We start from the raw sequence: 21,038 nt of genomic DNA, 5'->3' as shown, positions 1-21,038 counted from the left end.
TCACCTACAGCAATTCAAATTCAATAAACATTTCCCTAGGGACAATATTCACTGTAATGTTTGCAATACTTTACTTTTAAAAATGTATTTCTGTCTCTCAACTCAGTAAGAGCTAATCCCAAACAAATATGGAGTCACCATCGTGCACTTCCTAGTAGAGTGTGGCATACCTGCATCAGTGGGTGAGTTACATGAATGGGTTTATACATTTGCTTAAAACATACTTCTGCTTTGGCATACCTCTCACAGGTGTTGTAAAGTCAGAGCCTGTCTGGTTGTGAATAAAGAAGACCCAGTGCACCACGTACACATTTCACACACTAGTCCCTTTTTGCTAACCCCCAGTGTGGGAGCTCTGCCTTATATGTCTTACATACGTAAAAGGTCTAATCTAGTTAGTATATGGGTATTGGTTGGGTATAAGAAGGATGTAGACGGGAAAGACTTCGGAAGAATGAATGGCGCTTCGATAGTTACATAGGTAACATGCTCGTAACAAGTGATGAACAAAGACTCCGTTTTACTAGTGTTTGTGTGGCCTCAATGTCCAGCTTGGACTTCGAGGAGTTGACAAAGCCCTGAGAGCACAGAGTCCTGTATTGGATTCAGAGTACCCCAAAAAAACAGCACTGTAACATTTTTGCTTTTCTCATATTCTAATCCACAGGTTAGTAGTGCTTAGGACGCAGGATGTTGAAGGGGACATTTCAGAAAAAACAACCAGTCACAGTGTAAGATCTCCCAGGCCCATGTCTGGAAAAATGGCTAGAAGCACACTAAAGACTATGGGCCATATTTACAAGCGGCCTACTCCTCCGGTGCGTCAATTTCTGTGATGCACCGCCAGCGCAGGCTGCTCACCCATATCTACAAGGCCACGCAAAGCCACTTTGTATGGTTTTTCATTGCCTTGTAGATATGGAGTAAGGCAACGCAGCCCAAGTTGCTGCGTTGCCTTATTTTGTGTCAGGAAGGCATTTCCGTGGGTGTTCCCAGGCAACATCCATGAATTTGGACGCATTCCCAGACTTACAAATTTTTGCAACACACCTGGAAGGAGGAAATAGCCTCCATTGATTGTCTTTGTGCAGGAATGTGGCGCAACCTGCACAAACCCAATCATCCCCACAACGCAGGCACTCTTTCACCATGGTGCAAGGGTGCCTGCATAGGTGCATGGCAGCAATTTGTGTGCCAGCACAGGGGGAGAGGACAGAAATGCGATGTATCTTGTAGGATAGGCGCATTTCTGCCCTTTCCCAGTGGCGCAGCAAGGCACTTGCTGTGCTGCCCTGCGCCATGGGCCTTGTAAATATGGCCCCTTGTACTCTAAAAACACAGGTAGGAATAATCAAACAGTTCATATCTATTAGCACTTAAGCCGTCTGCGCTGTTGTTCTTCATGTGATGTTAAGTGCATATGGGAGGGTTACGTCTAGACCATATTGGCGAACCTGTGTGTTCGAACCTCCGGGTACCAGGTTATTGAAGACTTATGGACTATAAATAGTATGTCACCTATGAAATCACTGACCTCAGTATCCTGATAATGCACAAGTCCCTACAACTCTGTCCATTCTTGCATTGCTTTAAATGGTGTTCTTCAAAGATCTCAAAGTTGTCAATCTCTAGCAAAGTAGCCTCTGCCATATGAACACATCCCATGCATTTTGGTAGTGACTACATCTATATTGGAACAAACTAATAAATCTGTATTTTGTAACAATTGTCACGATTGTTTAAAAGCTAGGACTTATGATTAGTACCATACTGAGTGGCGCGTGTCATGGTTTGCTCACCTACTATTTATTGTCTTCATCGCCTGTAGGCCTTTTCATGCTCTTCACAAGATGTGGTCAGCTTTGCCCATTGAGTTCTTACAATGTGGTAAATCTGCACACATTCCTTTAGATCTGCCATGACTCCCAACGAGATCAAATTCAAGGTGACTAGTGTAGTACTGTGGAGCACTGCTTTGTTGAAGGCTGAATTACCTGTTCAGCAAACATGCAAGACCTTGGGACCATGCCCGCACATACATTGTAAAATATTGAGGGACATATTTAAGAGGCCCTAGCGCCACTGGAACATCACTTTTCATAATGCTCCCATGGCGCTATGCCATGCGCCGTATTTACAAGGTGGCGTTAAGCCACTTTTTGTGACTTAACACCACCTTGTAAATATGGCCCTTTCACACGCAGCACCTTGCGTGGAAGGGGCGTGCAATGGGTGTGCCACAGCAACACCCATTGCATTTTGACACTGCCACAGATTTACAAGTTTTCGTACACCTGCGGCAGTGCCAAAATCTAATGCCACCCCATGGGTGACGTTAGAGTGGCAGAACAGGGAGAAATGCTTACTTTTCTGTTTGATTTTTTGCTCTTTCTATGTGTGCTGCATTTTGCAGCATACATAGAAAGTGCACATAGCCATTTAAGATTTTTTTGTGCAGGAAGGCATTCCTTCCTGCACAAAAACAATCTCCCCCTCAACGCAGCCATCCTTGTACGATGGTGCAAGGGTGGCTGTGTTGGCACACAGCATCAAATTTAGCACAGGTGCAGGGGGAAACACAGGGGTGCACTGTATTCTAGTAATTACAGCGCATCCCTGTGTTTTGAAAATGACAATGCACGACGCTGCCAAATTTGGTGCATCGCTGTACACTGTAATTCTCCATTAAATCTGGCCCTACCTGCTAGGGCACAGGTTTACTCAGAAAACTGCGACTGGCTCTATCAAATGCTATGAGTGCTGTATACAAAGAGTGTGTAGCCTTGATTCCACCTCAGGCTTCTTTCATCCACTACCAGACACTCCCTTTAGTTCATTTTCTGGTTCCTTTTAATTTCTGCTTCATTTCTGTGCCACTGTTTTTCCACCCTTCTTTTCCCCTTTTGTATTTTTTTTAGGGTCGAGCCTGCGTTGCATGCGCTCGCGCTTGCGTATCGCAGCGAGACGCTTTAGTTACTAGAAAAGCGCTCGGAGCCCTGTCGACGTCACATCAGTGTGTTTCATTGCTTCGTGGGCTTGCCTAGTAAAATCTGCTTGCTTTCATTAGTGGAAGGCATGCATACGTCATGCCTTTTCCGGTGGTTAGCCCTCCTGGAGCGCAGCGACCAAGTACAGAAAACATGCGAGGCTCGCTGTTTTCTGTCAGATCGTGGACTACTTTTTCTCTATTTTCCTAGCGTGATTTCGCTTGGCAGAAGTCGATCGCTTTACACAGTTAATTTCACTTTTTCGGGTTACGTACATAAAAGCACTTTTGCCGATAGATGAAAAGTCGGGTTAGGAGTTTACAACGCGATCAGCTCTAACATGAGCAAACGCGATACCCGTTGCATTGAAAATGCTTGTCTCTCTTGCACTGGGTGAAAGTCTGATGAAGAAAAATAAGTGTCAATTCCCCCCAAAAAGAGTGTTTTTGGAACCGACCTGCAACCACCGGCCCCAGTTAGGCCCTTGGTGACTCTCTCTCAATAGTTCCATTAGCTGACGCTTCTCCACCTTGTACTAGGCTATTGCGGGCGATATATCTTATTTACCAAGTTAAGCCCCTGGATAAATGTCAGATAAATTCCTTAAGGCATTTGACTATTAAAATGTCTGTTCTCAGAAAGGGTTAGGGAGAAACATATGAATACAAATATGCAACTTACCTCATCACTAAACTCACTGTAACATGTAAAGATAATAGTAAGCATAAATCAAAACTGCTAACATAGTATTGGAAGGGCTGATTCTAAAACCATTTTGCACATCTAAGTAAATTAAATGTACGTGTTTACAAAACATGAATTTTCAAGTGCATAATCTCTTTTTCCAGTGAAATATTTACCTACTATGTTGTACTATCACAATTGAGCAAATATACCGAGAGGGGCTGGGTACTGGCGTTCTAGGATGGAGGTTGTTTTTAGAGTATTTAAACACCCACACGCTTGTGAGTTTGTGGGTATTCACAAACCTTTGCAAAGCACAGTCCATGCATACAGTCAGATATACCCCCTTGAATGGCAGAAGTAAATCTGTTCCCAGTGTGGGAATTGGAAAAGCACATTTTCCTGAGAGAGTAAAATAGTTGTTTTAAAGTTCAATCGCAGTATGCATAAAGGTGAAGCGAAATTATTTGTATGTTTAAGAACTTCTGGAGAGCAACAATGACTGACACAGCTTCCAGAAAACTGCTACAGTAATCTACGAATTCAGAGTTGTACTCCATATGTAAGAGTGAAACTACACAAATACGTTTTAAACTTTTTTGAGAGCTGTCCTCTCATGCTTATCACACTATAGAATACTAAATGATTTTATTAACAATAATTTTCACAAAAAGACCTGGGCAAGATCAGACAAGAAAAGACAAACATAATTCCTGGCACACTATACCATTACCATAAGATACAATTAAAACTCATCACAGTGAACAGCCTAGTTGTAATAATTAAAGCACAACCAGATCGCTTCATAAATTGGTTTATTGTACACATGAATTCTGACTCATCAGGTGCACGCAACACCTCTGAATAAGGATATCTTGATTAATAGTGATTTCTCGAAGAGAAAGAAAACTGTTAGCTTGGCCTCCAATCGATTCTTTATCTAAGAGTTAGGACTACGAATTATTTTGAGACATTGTGTGATGCCTTGGCCCTCCCAATAGGTGTAGGTCAATGGCAGGACAAGCTCTCTCACAATGATTCTCCACTAAACATTCACCCCGAATCTTCCATATAAACATTGCAGTGACCACCCCATGCTATTTTATACTACACCATCAGAATACCCTCACACGCTCCACGTCTAACAGCCAACCCAAAGTCATTTGGATTCAACGGCCACAAACATCTTTCCATCGAGAAATACATCACCAAGAAAACCAAGACAGAACAGTTCCCTCCTTCCCTCTAGAACAAGTAAAGGTCTTAGATCCCTCTCACTTTTATGCAGGCAATGCACTGCTCACTGGCCTCCCCATCAATATATTGCCCACCCAGAACAGCATCATGAACCCTGCAGCACGTTTCTCTCGAAAGACCTGAAAGATATTTGACCACAACACCCCAATAATGAAGCAACTACACTGGTTCTACCTTGAATTTTACATCATCTTCAAAATTAGATGAATCACACTTAAGGTCACCAGAAATGGCACCACTGCTTACCTGGCTAAGCAAATAACGATCTGACGTAGACCATGGAACACCAGGAGCCAAGGATATCTCTAGACTAAAAACAAGGAAATGCAAAAAAAGGAAAACCCAAGGAGACAGGCCTACTCCATCAGTGCACTGAGGTTCTAAAACAACATCCTGATCCACATCCGAATAGCTCTTACCATTCCTTTTCTGAAAAGAAAGTGAAGACATCACTCTCCAACAACACTAACTCCCTCCACTATAGGAAACATTTGTCCCCCAAACACTATTCCTCACTGTAGACAATCATGAATCGTATGTTAGGATCCTCACCCCACAGTCAGCGCTCTGGTCTTATCCAGCTAAGTTTGTGCTATACTTATGTACTGTGCTTTCACAATGCGCCCAAAAAGCATATTCCCATAACCAACATGATTCCTGTCACAATAGCCCTTTGAAGACTACATACCTTTCATTCCTTCTTTATGGACTTGCTGGTTTTTTACCCGAATTTCTTCCTGGAAAATAGGATGGCTCCGAACAACAACTATTACCAGCCTTTTAAACCGAATCCCCATGTTAAGTCGTAGATGTAGGTTTATCTTCATTTCAACGAGAGGTGGTGCAAGCTCCCCTATAAAGTATAATACTGTTTTTCGATTCTAGCATGCGTGCATACCTCATGCTTCTGTGTGCTGAACAAACAAGAATGGTCCTGTCTAGCTGCGTGACAACTGAACCTTGGCTGGCACTAGGCAACTGTGGCACAGTCCACAATAAAGTGTGATATTGATTTATGGTGAGCTGAACAGATGCCCTAAATAAATATACAGGTGTACTACTTCTCCAGCTGCATGTCAATGCTGTATATTAGGTAACCTTTAAACACCAAGGGCCATATTTAGAAGGTCCTGTGGCGCAGGGCGGTGCAACAAGTCCCTTACTGCACCGCCCTGCACCACCGGGAAAGGGCAGAAATACGCTGTATGTACAAGATACATTGCATTTCTGTCCTCTCCCCCTGTGGTGGCGAACAAATTTGTTGCCATGCGTCAGTGCAGGCAGCCTTGCACCATGGTGCAAGGGTGCCTGCGTTGTGAGGAGGATTGTTTTTGTGCATGAAGGGACATCTTCCTGCACAAAAACAATCAATGGAGGAGATTTCCTCTTTCTGTATGTGCTGCAGAAAAAGCAAAAACTGGGAGAAATAAAGATATTACTACCCATTGCGTCAGTCTTACGCCACCAAAATCTGGAAATGCGTCAAAATCCATGGATGTTGGGTGGGAACACCCACGCAACACCCATGGAAACACCTCCCTGACGCATAGTAAGGCAACGCAGCGACTTACACTGTATTGCCTTACTCCAGATCTACAAGGCCATGTAAAGCCACACAAAGGGGCTTTGTCTGGCCTTGTAGATATGGCTCAGAAGCATGCGCCGTGTCAAAAAAAATGACGCAGCGACAGCGCAAGCTCCTTGTAAATATGGGCCCCAATATGCAAAACAGTGTAGCCAAATCTGGAGTAGCAGAAGTCAATTGAGTCTTTTAAAAACTAAAACATCACATAAAGGAATCATAACCTCCTGCAACTCGCGCGATGGAAAAAAGAGTCTTGCTATTTTCGATAAAAGCATAAACTCAGAATCACTAACATGTCAGGGGAAACGCAAGTGGCTCCTTTTAGTGCCGGAGGACATAACAGCGTCATTGACCCCTTGTCCTGTCCCTTCTGCTGCCTTCATGACTACTGAGACCTCAGATATCAGGGGGGATGCCAGGACAAAACTGGAAAATAACTGCTTCTACTCCTAACATCGATGAACAAACCTATGAGCGTTAAATAATCAAAAACGTTTAGAAAAGAAAAGATAACTCTGTGGCTGTTTTTCTCCTTCCTCTTCTTTCAATTTAAATGACAGTTATGAACTTTTCACTCTTTCTGACAGAGTTTTAATTTCCTTAATTTCATCTATTGAAACAATCAGGAGTTTACTTTCCACTCAAGCATTATTCAAAACTTAAACCAGCATTGCAATGCATTATAAAAATTTATATAAAGTATGTTATCACTTATTTATTTTAGAATTTATATAACCAACATGGCGGAAAGGTTGGAACTGAGGCTAAATGGTGTGCAGGGCAGACACAGAAGGGTAGAGGATTCCAAAGCTTTGCTGCAAGAAGAGAGGACGAAAACAAACAGGAGAAATCGTGCAGGGTACAGAAAATAGGGATTTAATTGTTGAGCGAATGTTCCAAATTGAAGAATAGGTAATGAATATGTAAAGAGCCATGGGAAACAGAAAGCCAATGGACAGATTTGTACAATACAAAAGAAGACAAACTGCAACTGAGCGAGAAAAGGGAAACAGCAGAAAGAGGCAAAATAATATAGAAATACTAGTAACAGGATTACATATCCAAAGGCGGTGGATAGATCAACTGAGGAGTGTAAACAGCAGAAACTATGAGACCGACGAGAAGTTATTCAATGCAGGATAAAATATGAGAGCATGAAAGAAGAGAAACCCTTTCTCCCTAATATGAATTGAAGGCAGTATCTGATTCTTTAAAACAGAGAGAAAACATGTGAGGAAGTACGACTCGAAAAATAAAGTTCTGCAACTCTTTCATTTCGAAGATGTATGAGATGTCAGGGAAAAACATCAGTACCGCCAAATGATTACTAGAGATATTATTTGATTGAATCTGATTTAGTAGTTGTAGAATGTGATTTTGATCCTTGGAGGGGGGATCTATTTATTGATCGAACAGCCAATGATACAAAGAAGTGGTTAAACAATTCAAGAATCCGAGTCGTAAAGCAGAAAAATCAGCATAACATTAGTCTAGTGTTGTCATAAAACAAAAGAGGATTGTGGATGGACCAGATGTGAATCTGTAGGCCTAGAAGGGATAGGCAGAGGATCAGGGGCATTTTATCTAATTACTGCACTATTCCTCAGGTGACGTGACAAGTGTTGATGTTAACCAGCACAAGAGTGGGCACAAATCCTTGGTTAAATGTATGAAGTACATTCTGGAAACTCTGTCACTCTCGTACCTTTGACAGGGTGTATATATGTAGTATGTGGCCGAAAAAAGTCTTCAGTGGCCAGAAAACTCTCTTTACATGAATCACTTTCAGGTTAAAAAACAACTCTTTTTCAGTAGTCTGGATGCCATGCTCAGAAATATATAACTTATCTTATTTGTTGTTTGTGTGACTTTTTCCACATAACTCATCTGTATATTACACGCAATGCAAATTGCTTTCCCTCTATAGCACTTCAAGGCGCACTTCGCCTGGTTCATGTAAAAAAAAAAAAGACAAATTATAAATAAATAAACACATAAAATTAAATATGTTTATTTACCCATTACCACAGAAGTAACATGATTTAAGCAATCAGAACCATATACACACTCCTCAGCTATTCGAAATAGCAATGGAAACACATAGGTGATTCTCAATAGGTGGATAAAAACAGGAGGGGTCCTACACCTACTTTGGAGTGGTAGACAACAGTAGGGCAGTACAGTAACACAAGCACTGGTGTGGAGTCCATCCATTCCATGGCCCTTGAAAGTTCACCTGGAACAGAGTTAAATTGAATCTTTTTCAGAAATGTTCTGAATATTGAATTGACTGGAGTAGGGCCCACCCCTGGTTAGTGGACAGGATCCCTCATGGCCCTACCTTATTCTCTAGCTGTGGTAGCACTAGCAGTGGTATCCCACAGCATGCCACTAAATTCATGCCTGTCCAAATAACATTGGGTGCAGGTTCATTTGACTTCTCTTCATCTCCTATGCCATGCATCCCATGAGCATAGGATCGTGGGGCCATGATTGTCGCCAGAAATCTGCCTGAAAGATGTGCAGACTTAATCAATGACTGTCTAGCCCTTTTGCCACTTAGGTTCTGGTTCACCTTCCTGGAGGGGCCCATGTAGTAGCTGAACCTTTTTCTCCTCTGCCCAAGATAGTTGAACGAGGGTTCGAAGACACCATGCCTGCGATCTGCTAACTTAGCCTCAGACTGAAATTGATTAGTTCTTCAGACTGAACTTCTGGAAACTTCCAGAGCATACACACGCTCTCAAGGCAAGCACTTGACTGCAGAAACATACCAGTCACTGCGATGCAGGCAATGTCGCTTAGTCTGGACTAAGGAGCCATATTTGTGTTTCTTCTTGGCTCTCGAAAGATGGCCTACAAAAAACAGTGCACCTGTTGCCAACCCTTTGTGCACACTTCATGCATAAGTACAGTAGGCCATGCAACAATACCAATGTATTTCATATCAATTACCCCGCTCTTGGATTTCCAGTCCCATGTGCTGCCCTTTTATTAGAACCGAAATAGGAGTTCTTAATTTTAACACTGAATAATTACAGATTTAACTCACTTATTTTGCAGTTTTCTACAGTACGTACAAGATTTAATGGTTGTCAGAGAGCTTTTCACGAGAACAGTTTTAACCTGCATGCAAACAGTTTGCAGAAGTAATTTAAACGTTATACACAGTTTACATGAGAAAACGTATCTGCATGTTACACATAAAGCATATCAGAAACGATAAACAATCTAGATCATATGGCGCACATTATTAAAAGAGAAAATGAATGAATAGAGCGGTCTAATTGGTCGGATCCACTCAGGGAGAAGATGGCCGCCTCCTGCAGAATGCTGATGGGCTGATTTGTAGCCCTTTAAAAGGCTGCATCTGGCCTTGTAGTTCAAATGATTTTGTTTCTTATTATGGCAGTGGACAGGGGCCTTCCAGGCTTCTAGTGATGAAAGCTGTTTGTTTCTCATATGCTGACCTCACAATCCAGCAAAGCTAGTATGTTGTTCCTGTTGAGCGGGTACCCCTGTGGAAGCAGCAGAAGGAATGCCACATTGCTCACTACATTCTATTCCATATTAGAGCTGCATCAGAGAGCTCGGGAGCGGGGGTGGGAACAACGTGCACCAGCAGTGGTGAAAATGGGGAATGGGGCCACCAGCGATGCTCAACTGGTGAGGAGCTCACTAGATAGAGGAACTCCTTCTTCACCAGCACCCAGTTTGAGGCATCATCATTACAATAACATCCAATGGCCATCCTCTGGAAGAGCTTAACAGTGACTTCAAGGACCCATTTGTGCTGTTGAATGGACAATGATGCTGTGCATGAGGTCAACAGTTGGATATTTCACGAATACTTCAATGATCTATTCTTGATGTTGTAGATATTGGTTTATTCATTCATTAGCCATCTTCTGCATCAGGTGAACAGCCACACTAATGACACTGATCCGTTCTTTATATTGAAGGTTTGATGATAATGACATCAAAAACATTCTGCTCACGAGGTCAACAAAAGTAGTTTCCTAGTGACTTCAAGGACAGACTGTAGACGTTGAAGGTATGGACTTTATGTTCCTATTCATGCTCAAGTGCGACCCAGAAGAGGTCTGTATCACAGTGTCCAAATAACAATAACCCATTATGGACATCAAAAGGATGATGGCAGCAATGACCATTGGAACTGCAGTGAGTAGAGTACTCCTCTGACTTACACAGTAGCGCCTGAAATAACTTAAAGTGCATGCCAATGCTAGTTATGTTTTTGCAAATGTTGAAACACAGTAACTCGGACAACAAAATGGAGGGCAAAAAAGTAAGTAACAACGTACTTGCGAGGGTGCAATGGGTTGCAAGATTGCTGACTTACAACAGAATTTATCTCACCTCAGTATCCCCCGCCTACTCCCCCTCGCCCCACCCCAGCCCCCCACCAGCACTCCACAATACCGTATCTCGGACCTTCCCATTCCCCACCACAGGGACCAGCTCGGGTTCTGACTCAAAGATTTGACAAGTTGCTGTCTCTGAAAACCATTGGGGCGGAGGCAGATTCAACTTGGCATGTGGCTGAACCAGACCTTCCAGCTGCTCATCAGGTGTTAAGCTATATTCTGTCGCTGCTACACCGAGCTTGAGCATGTCTTGATCAGTCAGATTTACGTGCTATTGACAAAGGAAAACGATTCTCGGTTCATGTTAGAATGCAGGATGTACACAGAATCTTTGCATAACATTGGTGAGGGGCTGATTGCAAGATGGCTGCCACAGCCTTCTATGCATGTAATACAAATACAATACTATAGCCCACAAGAAAATGCTGAGTTTGAAAGGTTTATGTTTAAATTATGGAGAGTCGATATATTACAGACCTGGCTGATTAGGTGGCCCCAGACACACAAGTCAAAGTTAGAGCTCTAAGTCATACAAAGGTGCGTCTCAGCAGCACCACAGCAGCACAATTGCAGCATCCTAACTAAATATGTTGACTTCCTTGACTGGCATATGTCATCCATTAGTGTAAATCATGCATTTCGTATGTAAAGCGAATTTATTATCAGAAACGTCTTTGTCCTATAGACACAGGCGCACACACACACACACACCACTCCACCGCTGCACCACAAGAAGCATTGCATAGAAAATCATCTCAAGTTTATTGACTATGCACTGTTGCCACTGTGATGTGTGTGTCTTTGATGTAACACAATGCATACATTGCAAAATCATAAGGCCAGCTGCTTTATTATCAATGCCATCACAACAGGCACCCCTGTCTATCGCGACAACAAGCTCACCATCTCCAATGGCTCTCAACTCACTCACAAACAGAAGAAAACCTGGAGAAAAAAATATCGTAAAAATGAAAAAAACAGGAATCAGGCCCTCTCCATGTGAACCTCAAATTCTGAAACTACCTCACTGCCTCCATCAGGTCCAGCCCCCCTTCAGTTCAGGAAAGAGCTGAAAACACACTTGTGGATGTGAAAGACAGTCCTCTTTCTCTCCTAAAACTCTTCCTTTTTTAATTATCATCCGTTATCCTTTGATTGTTGTATTTGGCTTAGGTACTATGCTGCTTCTGGCTTGGTTTGCGCTTAATAAAAACCCCGTGTATACATACTTACTTATGGGACGGAACTATCCATTGCATGATAAACAGGTGTGTACCCTTGCCCTGAGTGCCCAAGTGTATGTCAAACAGGTATCCTGCATTTTTATTTTTGCCCCAGCATCATGCATATGTAGCATGTGCAGAAAGGTGTAGGCATATCCCTTGTAATGCAAGGTACAGAATCTGTTTTGAGACCTGAAGGGGTGCACGAAAAGAGCCCTCATAACAGGCTTAGGAATATTGTCCATGTCCAGGATGAATCGTGTCAAGCTGTGGTGGCAGCCTATCAAGCATTTGTGAATCAGAAGTGCAAGCAGACCTTTTACTTTGTGTCAACTGGGGAAGAGTTTACTGACCCCTCTCCTGCAGGTTCTGCTTTTATGTCAACCCCAGAAGCTCATGCTGATATTCTATGTGCACATGGAGTCCACGTATGCACAGTGAGTGTGTAGAAAATGTACAGCAGTAGGATTTTGTGGCTGATATGGGTCTGAATACTAGGACCAATGAGATCCATTTTGGATGGCCCCTGATTTGGAACATTAAAAGGTGGAGCCTTTTCAGACAGTGAAAGCACATGAATTGCATTTGGGTGGCTGGAGAGTGGTTATCCCAGCACTGAAGTGAGGGAGGATGGAGACAGAGTTTCATTTATAAATTCAATGAAGACGTTGTTACCAAAATGCTGCTGATTAGTTTTTCATGAGCACTGACATTTTGTAGATTGTAGAGGTGAGGAATGGGACTACACTTTCTGTTTTTCAAGGTGCAGAACATTCTAGGCAGTGCACGCCCTCATGTCTGTCTCTGATTACTGCTTTAGGAAGGCTGATGACAGCTCTTTATCCAACACTTCATTGTGCCCTTGTTTAGGGTACTCCTGCTTTAAACCAGTCAACCTATTGTGAGGGCCATCACCTTGCACAAAGGCTGAGGAACAGCCAGAAAATTACAATCAAAAGATTACTGCACCAAACTGGTTCCAAAAACTTAGACAGTGAATCTGCAACCCATTTCTGGAAAATTCAAACCACCCCATCAAGCTTTGTTCCAGTTCTAAGTTTTTCATGACCAAGGAAGCAAGTGTTCTGCAGAGTACTCAAAGAACTACTGTGAGACCAGAGCTGGTGTTTGCATGATAGCCAGTCTACCAGAGGTTAGGGGACTTCACCTGGAGCCTGCACAACATACTGGACAAGCTGAAAGTCTGCACAGCACCTAGAGGTCTCCATACCTTCTTACTGAGGGAAGGACAGTGCTTGTCATTGCAGGAGGAGAAACTGTTCAACAGGAGGAGTCATTTGGAGTTCCTGGCTTGTGGAACATGCAGAGGTTGCTGACCTGATTAGTGAGAGATCTTCCAGTCTCCCATCATTGTCCCTGCAGAGGGCCATGTGCAGAAATCAAGCCTGATAAGTATCCGCATGCTGTAGGCACCCCTGCAATGCCTGAAGGCCTGGTGCTGATCTATGCCCAACTCCAAGTAAACCCAGTACAGGAACTGCCATCACCACTGAAGCAATAGCCTCATCCTGGTACAGAGGCTACACTTGCCAGACAAGCAATCCATATGGGTCAGCCAGAGCCTACAACTGCCCACAAGGAGCACTTTTCAGATCTCAGCCCCAAGGCAACATCTGCAAAGGAGGAGTGCCAGCCAAACAGGCACCTCACACTGGCCGTGGCCCAAGGTCCGAGCCGCTGTCATGATCCTGTGTCAGTGGAACTGCCACTGAATGTGCTGGATGGGAGAATGCTCCCCAGTAACCACAACAGAGTAGCAATGCGACCAAGGAACGAGGCCTCACACGTGAACAACTGAGCTAGATACACAGACCATATGGGAACACTGACTGAAACAATCCTATTCTGGGTTTGAAATTTTGAACTACACAACAAAATACTCTGCTGGAGTAGAAACCTAGAAGAAGACACCTGTGACAGAGCTATGCCTCTGCCTACACTTGGGAAGATGTCCACAGACACTAGAGAATCTCCTGGAGTTGGGAGAGTGTGTGATAGACTGTAAAAACACATCCTAGAAATTGTTGTTGGACTGAACCTCCATTGCTGAGCTCCAATGTGCTGTGTTATGTAAGTACTTGCTTTTTACCGAGATAAGCACTGGGCTGGGCAGCACGATTATTGTTTCCCTTGTTCGAATGTTGAGTTCTCAGCTCTTGCTCCCCATTATACCAGAAGCCGCCTCTGACTGCTCTCCCTCGCTACCCTAAAAGTTAAGCACGAAAACGGTGTACTTTGCAAGCAAACAGGATTTGACACATAGATTTATAAGCGTGGTTTTCACATTCCAAAAGGTTTAAATAAATAGAGTCTGTACTTATAAAGTGTCATATAAAAGAGGAAGCCTGAAAGGTAAACAGGGCTTGGGCAGATTTGCACCTGACACATCGGAAAATGACAGACTTGCATACCTCACAGCCTGGGCCCTACCTTTCTTTCAGAGGCACTGGCTTGCTGTGCAGTCTCCATTTCTTGCTTTATACTGGGCTGTCTCTGTAAACTTCTGTTTACATTTAAAAGAAAGAATTGGCAAGGACAATAGGTCTCACCTTTGCGAGATCTATTAGCTTTGTCAGTTTTTTTAGACACGTTGCACAGCAGCTCAAGCTGCTGTGCAGCATGGCTTAAGGTCAAGAAAGAAAGCGCTATTGAGTGGCCAGCATTGACCACGTCATAGTGCTTTTTATAAGCTATGTTGCACAGCAGCATGTATATATTATATGTTAAAAAAAAGTGGCGAGATGAACCAACACAAAGGAGGCACAGGGGAGGAGGATGGGAGCAGCAACAATGGGAAAGAGGAAAAGTAACACGTGGGAGGGGAGGGAGTAAGAATAATGGACAGCAGAAGGAAGGAATATGGGAAAAGCAAAATGAGGGAGGTGGCAGGGGAGGAGGAAAGGAGCACCAGACGCAGGCAGCAACAGGAAGGATGGGTGGGAGAAATAAATACCATGCACAAGGGGGAATGAGAAGAGGAACTAATACCTCAATCACAGCACAAACAGCGGATAAGCACTAATTAAATTGAATTAATCTGTGTTTGGCCCATGCTCTACAGAAAGCAGCACAAGTGATACTTGGCCTGCGCGGCCAATTAGTAGACAGCAAAGAAAAGTGACGTGGAAGCGAACAAACGGTTAGCAATGGGTGAGCTACAAGCCCTTTATTGTAAACAATATGTTTTGCAAGTGAGAACGTATGCAGCACATGAGCTGTCCCAGCCTCCACCTAAAAATGGGTCTAAAAGGTTACATGAATACCTCTTGTAATTCTCTGTGGTGCCACAGTGCTCTGAAATTCTTAAAATGAGTATCAGTAAACACTAAACATGTTATTAAATAAAGCTAATCTGAAACAACAGTGAATCAGGGAGCACTTTTGGTATGATTTATTACTCTATCCTGTGCTTTCGTATCTCTGCTTTAAGTTTTTCAGGGACTGCCCTGCACGGGTAACATTTATGTATTTTTTCTTGTGCTAATTCAGTTACTTGAGATGGAAACTCTTACTTCTCTTTTCTTCTACACTATGGGATTCCCCAAAGGTCTGTTCTAGGCTACATCCTCCTATCTCTGTTAAAGATCAGACAAATGCTGGCACCTCCTTCTTCAAGGCCTTCCTTTCCTACCAGTGGACCTTCTTTCTACGGTGGTAGCTGTTTGTGGAGAAAAACCCCTTCAAGTAAATCTCTTCTGAAGAAACGTCTTTACAAACTTGTTTCCTCAAAAAATATTTTCAAATGCGTGATATTCCCTGTGTGTCAAATCCATCCTGTTGGAAGTCCTTCAAGCCCAAAATGTTCCCTGTAGTTTGTTTTCTACCAGGATCATATAAGTTCCCTTACTTCTCTTTTATGGAGGGAAGCACACAGTCGACCATGTTTCTATCTACTCTCTCTGTACTCCGGATTCTCTCCCCGCCACTTCATTACCGTGCCTATATCGCAGCAGGTCCTCGCTCTCCCTTTAATGTTTTTTTCTTCACCCTGCCCCCTACCCATACCTATGCCTAGCACCTCTACTCCCACTATTTCTCTGCCACCCTACCAATACCATAGTATTTCTATTCCTGTCCGAATCCTAGTATTTATATTTACCCTAGTGCTTCTACAGCTTTACTGCCCTCCTACTTCTACTATGTCTATACCCAAGTACCTTTGCCTTTACCTTTATCCTAGTTCCTCTAAGTCTACCATTTATATTATCATGCCAATACCAACATATCCTAATACCTTTGCCTCACCCACATTTGTTACTGCTACCCCTATCTCCCTGTACCCATACCATTATGCCACTTTGTTACCAATGCTAACCCATTAGAATGTTATCTTACCAACAAAACACCTTTCGCTATACGAACCAAAGGCAAACGGGATCACTCTTACCCTGACCTCTCCACCCCTGCAACAAACACAGCACACTAATTTGCTTTAATCAACTGTCCCTTCCAGAATTCTATAAACTGGTGAAGGCTAACGGACCAGACAGTTCAATATTTAATCAATGGCCACTGCAAACCTTCAGGAATACCTTACTATTTCCAAATGTTGCAACATCTAAAATTAACAAAATCAACAATTCCTTAACTGAAGGTCCATTTCCAGCAGGGCTCAAGATATGCTACATGTGACCGGTCATTAAAAGAATAACCTGGATCCATCTTTCCTAAACAACTTCAGACCAACCTCAAATGAAGTGTTCCTCAGAAAAGTGAAAAACATGTCTTCATCAACATCTCCAACTTCCTTGAAGAGAATGCCCTACTCTCTGATCAACAAACAGACTTCTGCCCTGGAAGAGTTCCTGACTCAGCCCTGAAAAATGCTGTCACTAGAAAAGGGATAGGAGCACTGATACTATTTCTCTGCAGCCTTCGACACAATTCCTCACTTGTTACACTATAACAAATAGTCATTGAAGGAATCATCCTTGTCTGGATCTCCTCTTGCTTTCATACGTTCCACAGTACCACTTTCTCACATATAAAACCAAGGCAGTAGAACCTCAAGTCTTGTTCATTTCTCCATTTATCTTCAGCGTATCATTTACCCCACTGCTAGAACCCTTTAACTCTTTTAACCGTACAAGCCATAACTATGCTGATGATACAGAAATCAACCTTAAATTGGAAACTCAAGACTGCATGACTGCATGACTGCATGACTGCCTTCAAGCTGTCAAACACTGAATGCGACAAACGCATCCAAAATTGAGGGTCATCACCCACTGACAGCTTTTCTCTGGGAACCTAAGGCTCCACCAACAACAGCAACTTAGAGAAAAATGCAGGAATCATTGTGGACTTTCTGTGGACCCGCAAGTTAACTAAGTGACTGAAAATGCACTTCTTACTATGCAGATGCTGTATTTTTTCAAACCTAGGTTTTGCTCAAAAAATTCAGTCAATGACCTCTCTCTCACATTGTAACTTGGCGTGATTATGCAAATGGTCTGTGCCTTTGGTCTCACTTCCAGCTCTGAGATGCCTACAAAAAATTAGAATGTAGCAGCAAGACAATTCTTACACACAAACCTACAGCACCACATATACACTGTTACTAGTTTTCCTTTTTAATTATAAAAATGAAATGCTATTGTTTTACATAAATACAAGTAGTGCATGACACTCAATATTTTTTTTATTATTATTAACGCCATAAAGTTCAGATAGTATTAGTAAGAACTCAATGTTTCATCAATTTGCTGCTCTTTCACCAATGGTATGCTGTGGCTTTTCCACCAAATGTGTTTATTCAAACAATAACATCTCTGTTAACACCCTTGCCATAGTTCTTAGCATACACTTTCTGCAATATATCATATACTGTAATAATCACCTTAGGTTGTGTCCTAATATTTGCTTATCCCGTATGTTGTTCCACTTTTCAGTGGTCCGATTGTCTATCACCTGTGTCATCCCCTGCAAACACACATCACATGACGTTCCACATCAAGTCAGGTTTCCCTGTTTCGATCTTCGATTCCATGTGTAGGGAAGTGCTCTTGCAGTCAGTCCACCTTATCACGTCTATCCCCACATGGGCAAATTGGCTCCATCTCTTGCTTTCCAGCTCACTGCTCTCAGCTGTGATGCCATAAGACTTACTTGCCAAATATTTAGCATTACCCACAAAAGCCATAAACGGAATGAGTCTAGGCTTCTCACCAGCAAACCTCAAAAGATATTCTCACAAAAGGACACTGCGATCCAGGTTGGAACCACAACTAATAATGTCACCTTCAAAGAAGAAGTAGGACTTCTTTCTCCATGCAAGCTCCAAAACTATGGAACTTAATTCGGGCAAGGACAAGAGCTATTGACAGTGACATTGACATCAAATATGGTAGCTACTATGCAAACTTACAGTGTACCTTGGTTGCGGCTCCTCGGAAGGCATAGAGATATTTACTTGGTAGGCAGATATCTCTAAATATGGAGGACGACAGGCTTCCTAGCCATAAATCTAAATAGTCCCAGGAGTGTGTAATGTTATGGAGTGGGTAGGAGGGTAGGAGTCATGAGGGAAGGGTGTGGGAGTGGAATTTGAAGGGAGGCTGCTGGTCTCTGACTCAAATCCAAAAATCAAAATTGGTAGCTAATCAATGGATTCCAGAGTTTTGAAGAGAACATTGTACCTCACTACAAGTTAGAGAAATATACAGTGACAATAATGAGCATAAGACATCTAAGAAAACTTTAGGCGAAGCGGGAATTTGAGTGTGAGGGAGAGAGAGAGAGACACAGAGAGACATGGATCAGAAGTAAACAAATAGATGGGAAGGTAGTGTCAAGATATTTCTGTTTGAAAAATAAGATTGGACTTGTTAAAGAACTCAGGCTTAAAAAGTAAGCCGTAGCTGGAACATGTTTATTAAGCAGGGTACCAGTTTCTTTGAGGGAAAGTTTGAAAGTAATACTGTTGGAAATGGTAAAACAGGATATTATACAACTCAATGGTCTACGGGTTAGATGTCCCCCATGGTGATTACACAAGAATTGAATGAAAAGTTAAGATTTTGTTTGAGCTTGAGAAAAGTGAATTGGTATTTTTGCATTAGTTTTTCTTCTTCCCAAAATGAATGAGATGTTGATGATGTTAGGAGGAACAGTGTTTTTCAAAACTCTGGGTTTGACGTCTGCACTTATCTGCTCTTATATTATAAGTCTCTAATTTTTCAAGATTATATAATGCTGTTATTTTTTCAAAAAAAGTACTAAAACTGAGAAACAAGCTGTTGACCTTTTATTGATGAAAGGGCAATGACTTGATCAGATTGAACCTACGGTCCTTGGACGTGAATATTCAACTGAAAATGAATATTCAAATGCTTACGAGAAATACTAAACTGGAAGACAAATGTTTTATGATAATACACGGTTTCCTATGACAGGAAATAGGATCTCAACCTTTATGTTCCCTGTACTTATCATGGCACAAGCAGACCAGATTGTAGACAATAATTATGTTTGTAACTGAATATAAACTGTGCTGTACTATGTTACTTTCTTGATAAAGCCAATAAAAATAAATAAAAAAAAAGAAAATGACTATTAAAATGAGAAGTGATAGGTATTATAAGGAAAGGAAGAAGGATACTTTTGACAGTGCTTCTCAGGAGGTTGCATGGAAGGTTCAGAACAGGGTTACCTGAATGTCATCCACCAGTAAGAGATTTAACGGCTTAGTGAAAAAGCTCTCTATTTTCCATAGATATACAAATATACTTTATAAATAGCAAATAAATACTGTTGGCAATTACATTGTGCATGAATGCTTCTATCCTTTCCTTAGGAAACAAAAAATGATACAGACAGTTTTAAGAACATTCTAAGCAAATAATTGTTACCATATTTAAAATGCTGTTCAAACATATATGTGTGTTTTGCGATAAAATCGATATATATATAGTACCATCTAACACTGGTTATAGAATGATCCTATAGCCAAATATCTTGAGCAAATTGCAAATACATAGAGCAAATTTTCACAATAAATACCAAAAGTGCAAATGTGACAAAAAGTGTAAGGATGTGTAAAAAATGTAAAGCAAATATGATATCAACAAAAATGATTGCAATCTCATTCATGTATCCATCTTTACATGGGTGAACTGTAAAAAATAAATGTTATGCCAGACACATGAATAAAGTACAAAGAAAATGTAAAAAGAACAATGTATTGGCAAGTGCAATACAATTTCATTATTGACATTACCAAGTAATGTAATTGAAGAAAATAGCATTCATTAAATCACTAACATTGGTGATAGCAATTTATAAACATTTGTATATCGAGCAAGGACAATTATATCCATAAAGAATTGCCCCCCCACCCTGTTGTGAGCGCCACATGCAATACTATTAATTTAAAAAAGCAAATTAGTTTTCAAATTATGTCATAATGCGTGATCCAGTGCAGCTGGCGTTGTGTCACTCATGGATTCTGGGCTAGGTAGCGTGTGGCCAAACCTTTTGACTGGCAGCAGCAGGCATTAAGTTAAGTGTGCATGTCGGGTTCGACAGGCCACTTACAGTGGCCAACCCGACGTGTGCACTTTAGCCCTCTTATTCCAGCACTGATAAGGAGCTGGGGTGAACATTGCATAGCTCCCCTAGTCTACTTTGGAGCGTTGGGCTCACCTGCTTCCACCAATCCATTTATTACTCTCATGCTGTTTACCAAGAAAACAGCATGAAAACTGGGCAAGGGTTGGTTCTCATCACAGCAGTTCAGGAGGCCTTGCAGAGCTGGGTCACACCCATAATGCACTTCCCTTCAAGCAAATCGGAAGTGGATGGAAGTGATAACGCGTCCCAAACCTTGGTAATTTAACTTACAAGGGGACTCGTTTTAGGCCAATGAATCTTTTGACTACGTTTGGGGACTTCC

The 21,038-nt window shown here is 42.0% G+C and overlaps 1 protein-coding gene across 1 annotated transcript in view; it reads right to left on the bottom strand.

Annotated features, from left to right (window-relative positions):
* Window positions 1–21,038, bottom strand: part of SLC35E4 (solute carrier family 35 member E4) — a 99,373-nt gene that overhangs the window by 6,544 nt on the left and 71,791 nt on the right. The window lies entirely within an intron of this gene.

This window comes from Pleurodeles waltl, chromosome 11 (assembly GCF_031143425.1).
Source record: "Pleurodeles waltl isolate 20211129_DDA chromosome 11, aPleWal1.hap1.20221129, whole genome shotgun sequence".
Lineage (NCBI taxonomy): Eukaryota > Metazoa > Chordata > Amphibia > Caudata > Salamandridae > Pleurodeles > Pleurodeles waltl.
This window is presented reverse-complemented; position numbering and strand designations above follow the sequence as displayed.